This window comes from Arachis ipaensis, chromosome B8 (genome assembly GCF_059453495.1).
Source record: "Arachis ipaensis isolate K30076 ecotype BB chromosome B8, ASM5945349v1, whole genome shotgun sequence".
Classification (NCBI taxonomy): domain Eukaryota; kingdom Viridiplantae; phylum Streptophyta; class Magnoliopsida; order Fabales; family Fabaceae; genus Arachis; species Arachis ipaensis.
Genome location: NC_142443.1, coordinates 46,615,109 through 46,619,989, shown reverse-complemented (window position 1 = coordinate 46,619,989; position 4,881 = coordinate 46,615,109). Strand labels below are relative to the sequence as shown.

The 4,881-nt window shown below is 37.6% G+C and overlaps 1 non-coding gene across 1 annotated transcript; it reads left to right on the top strand.

The window, feature by feature from the left end:
• The first annotated feature begins 1,287 nt into the window (after positions 1–1,287).
• LOC148547942 (small nucleolar RNA R71) lies at positions 1,288–1,395 on the top strand. Its single transcript, XR_015897900.1, has one exon. It is a non-coding gene; the product is annotated as a small nucleolar RNA R71 (small nucleolar RNA).
• Positions 1,396–4,881: the final 3,486 nt, after the last annotated feature.

Below are 4,881 nucleotides of genomic sequence, written 5' to 3'. Positions count from 1 at the left end.
CCAACATACAGCTTTCCATAGGAGGAATCTTGCGTGTGTGAAGAGGAGTACAAGAGGAAAGCTAAAATTCAGAAGAAAAAGCATCTCCAAAACTCCAACATATTCTCCATTACTGTATAACAAGTATTTATTTCATACTCTTTTATTTATTTGCAATTCAAACTGATAACTATAATTAATATCCTGACTAAGAGTTACAAGATAAACATAGATTGCTTCAAACCAACAATCTCCGTGGGATTCGACCCTTACTCACGTAAGGTATTACTTGGACGACCCAGTGCACTTGCTGGTAGCTGTGCGAAGTTGTAAGAAATAGTAATATTGACATTGACATTGACATATACAATTTCGTGCACCAAATGGCAGAAGTAAATTCAATGGAATCTCTATGGTCTCAGTGTGAGCCTCAGATTCCCATGGTTCCTCATTAGGGAACTCCTTGGAGGCCAGTGAACGTCCATTGAGGTCTTCCTCAGTGGAGATCACTGCCTTTCCCTCCTTTATGCCTTCGGCCATGTGGGACGTGTTTATGGCCTTGCATTCTCTCTTTGGGTTCTCTTTTGTATTGCTTGGGAGAGTACTAGGAGGGAGTTCAGTAACTTTCTTACTCTGCTGACCCACTTGTGCCTCTAAATTTCTAATAGAGGATCTTGTTTCAGTCATGAAACTTTGAGTGGTCTTGGTTAGATCAGAGATTATGGTTGTTAAGTCAGATTGACTCTGCTTAGAATTCTCTATCTGCTGCTGAGAAGATGATGGAAAAGGCTTGCTATTGCTAAACCTGTTTCTTCCACCATTATTGTTGTTGAAGCCTTGTTGAGGCCTCTGTTGGTCCTTCCATGAGAGATTTGGATGATTTCTCCATGAAGGATTATAGGTGTTTCCATAGGGTTCTCCCATGTAATTCACCTCTTCCATTGCTGGGTTTTCAGGATCATAAGCTTCTTCTTTAGAGGAAGCTTTCTTAGTACTGCCTAGTACAGCTTGCATTCTAGACAGATTTTGAGAAATCATATTGACTTGCTGAGTCAATATTTTATTTTGAGCCAGTATGGCATTCAGAGTATCAATTTCAAGAACTCCTTTCTTCTGAGTTGTCCCATTATTCACAGGATTTCGTTCAGAAGTGTACATGAATTAGTTATTTGCAACCATTTCAATGAGTTTCTGAGCTTCTGCAGGCGTCTTCTTCAGATGAAGAGATCCTCCAGCAGAGCTGTCCAATGACAACTTGGATAGTTCAGACAGACCATCATAGAAGATACCTATGATGCTCCATTCTGAAAGCATGTCAGAAGGACACCTTCTGATCAATTGCTTGTATCTTTCCCAAGCTTCATAGAGGGATTCACCTTCCTTCTGTCTGAAGGTTTGGACTTCCACTCTAAGCTTACTCAATTTTTGAGGTGGAAAGAACTTTGCCAAGAAGGCATTGACTAGCTTTTCCCAAGAGTTCAGGCTTTTCTTAGGTTGTGAATCCAACCATATCCTAGCTCTGTCTCTTACAGCAAAAGGGAAGAGCATAAGTCTGTAGACCTCAGGGTCAACCCCATTGGTCTTGACAGTATCACAAATTTGCAAGAATTCAGCTAAGAACTGATGAGGATCTTCCAATGGAAGTCCATGAAACTTACAATTCTGTTGCATTAGAGAAACTAATTGAGGCTTCAACTCAAAGTTGTTTGCTCCAATGGCAGGGATAGAGATGCTTCTCCCATAGAAGTCAAGAGTAGGTGCAGTAAAGTCACCAAGTACCTTCCTTGCATTGTTGGCATTGTTGTTGTTTTCGGCTGTCATGGCTTCTTCTTGTTTGAAAATTTCTGTTAGGTCCTCTACAGAGAGTTGTACTTTAGCTTCTCTTAGCTTTCTCTCCAAGGTCCTTTCAGGTTCAGGATCAGCTTCAACAAGAATGCCTTTGTCCTTGCTCCTGCTCATATAAAAGAGAGAAGAAGAAAGTATGGAATCCTCTATGCCACAGTATAGAGATTCCTTGAGGTGTCAGAGGAAAAGAAGAATAGAAGGAGGAGGTAGAAGGGAGAGAATTCGAACTTATAGAGAGAGGGAGTCCGAATTGCACATTGAGGAAGAGTGCTAGTCCTTTAAATAGAAGAAGGTGAGAAGGAGGAAAAGAATTTTTGAAATTAAATTTTGAAAGATTTTGAAATGATTAAAAGAAATTTTGAAAAAATTGATTGATGATTTTCGAAAATTAAAATTGGGAAAGTAGTTAAGTGATTTTGAAAAAGATTTTGAAATTAGAAATAAAAAAAAGATATGATTGAAAATTATTTTAAAAAAGATGCGATTGAGAAGATATGATTGAGAAAATATAGTTTTAAAAAGATATGATTGACAAACAATTAAAAAGATTTGATTTTTAAAATTAATGCCTTGGCTAACAAGAAATTTGAAGGATATGATTCTAACATTCAATTATTGAACCTTTCTTAACAAGGAAGAAATTTTTGAATCACATCTCTAATTGTTAGCAAGGATTTTCAAAAATAGTAAAAAATGGAAAGAAATTGATTTTGAAAAGATATGATTGAAAAGATATGATTTGAAAAAGATTTGATTTTGAAAAATTATGAAAATTTGAAAAAGATTTAAATTGAAAACAAAATCTTCCCTCTTGTGCCATCCTGGCGTTAAACGCCCAGAATGGTATCTATTCTGGCGTTTAACGCCCAAAATGGTACCCTGGCTGGCATTTAAACGCCAATTTTCCTTCCTCACTGAGCGTTTTGAACACCCAGCTTTTTCTGTGTAATTCCTCTGCTGCATGTTCTGAATCTTCAATTCTCTGTATTATTGACTTGAAAAGACATAATTTTGACAATTTTTTGAATTTTTAATGATGAGAAACACTCAAATGAAACTAATCATGGAAAACTAAGATCAAACAAACAATGCATGTAAGACACCAAACTTAGAAATTTTCATATTAGAGACACTAACAAATTGAAAATGCATGTGAAAAACAACAAAAGACTTAAAACAATAGAATTTAAAGATCAGAACAAGAAAATCATCAAGAATAACTTGAAGATTAATGAAGAACATAATGCATATATTCGAAAATTGCAAGAAATTAAATAAAACATGCAGGACACCAAACTTAAAAATTGACACTAGACTCAAACAAGAAACATAAATTATTTTTGGTTTTTATGATTTTATAAAATTTTTTTTGGATTTTTCGAAAATTATTGGGAAAAATAAAAATAAGGATTTCAAAATTCTTAATAAGAATTTCCAGGAATCTTGCAATGTTAGTCTAAAGCTTCAGTCTAAAGAGATTAGACATTGCTAGCCAAGCTTCAGCAGGACATTACATACAACAGCCAAATTGATGAGAATCAATCAGCTTTTGTGATGATAAAAACATCATCTGAAACTCTAGAATTCATTCTTAAAAATTCTGAAGAATAAAAATAAAATAAAGTTACCTAATCTAAGCAACAAGATGAACCGTCAGTTCTCCAAACTCGAACAATCCCCGGCAACGGCGCCAAAAACTTGGTGCACGAAATTGTGATCATCAATGGCGCCAACAACTTGGTACGCACAATTGTAATCTCAACTCTTTATAACAACTCTGCACAACTAACTAGCAAGTGCACTAGGTCGTCCAAGTAATAAACCTTACGTGAGTAAGGGTCGATCCCACGGAGATTGTCGGCTTGAAGCAAGCTATGGTTATCTTGTAAATCTCAGTCAGGCAGATTCAAATGGTTATGGAGAATTGATAATTAAAATACGAATAAAATATAAAATAAGATAGAGATACTTATGTAATTCATTGGTGAGAATTTCAGATAAGCGTATGAAGATACTTTGTTCCTCCTGAACTTCTGCTTTCCTATTGTCTTCATCCAATCATTCATACTCCTTTCAATGGCAAGCTTATGTTGGGTTTCACCGTTGTCAATGGCTACCTCCCATCCTCTCAGTGAAAATGGTCCAAATGCGCTGTCACCGCACGGCTAATCAGCTGTTGTTTCTCGATCATGCTAGAATAGGATCCATTGATCCTTTTGCGTCTGTCACTACGCCCAACACTCGCGAGTTTGAAGCTCGTCACAGTCATCCCTTCCCAGATCCTACTCGGAAAACCACAGACAAGGTTTAGACTTTCCAGATCTCAAGAATGCTGCCAATTGATTCTAGCCTATTGGTGCACGAAATTGTGATGTCCAGGCTCAAACTATTCCTGGCACGTGAGCAACTTGGTACGCGTAATCGTGATTACACATTCATAATTTGTCACAACTTCGATACAATTAACCAACAAGTGCACTGGGTCGTCCAAGTAATACCTTACATGAGTAAGGGTCGAATCCCACGGAGATTGTTGGTATGAAGCAAGCTATGGTCACCTTGTAAATCTCAGTCAGGCAGATATAAAGTGATAATGATGTTTTCGAATATTATATAATAAAATAGGGATAGAGGTACTTATGTAAATCATTGGTAGGAATTTCAGATAAGCGAATGGAGATGCTTTTCGTTCCTCTGAACCTCTGCTTTCCTGCTATCTTCATCCAATCAGTCTTACTCCTTTCCATGGCTGGCTTTATGTGATACATCACGACTGTCAATGGCTACTTTCGGTCATCTCTCGGGAAAATGATCCAATGCCCTGTCACGGCACGGCTAATCGTCTGGAGGCATCACCCTTGCCAATGGCTTCATCTTATCCTCTCAGTGAATAATATGCTCACGCACCCTGTCACGGCACGGCTATTCATCTGTCGGTTCTCGATCATGCTGGAATAGGATTTACTATCCTTTTGCGTCTGTCACTAACGCCCTGCAATCGCGAGTTTGGAGCTCGTCACAGTCATTCATTCATCGAATCCTACTCGGAATACCACA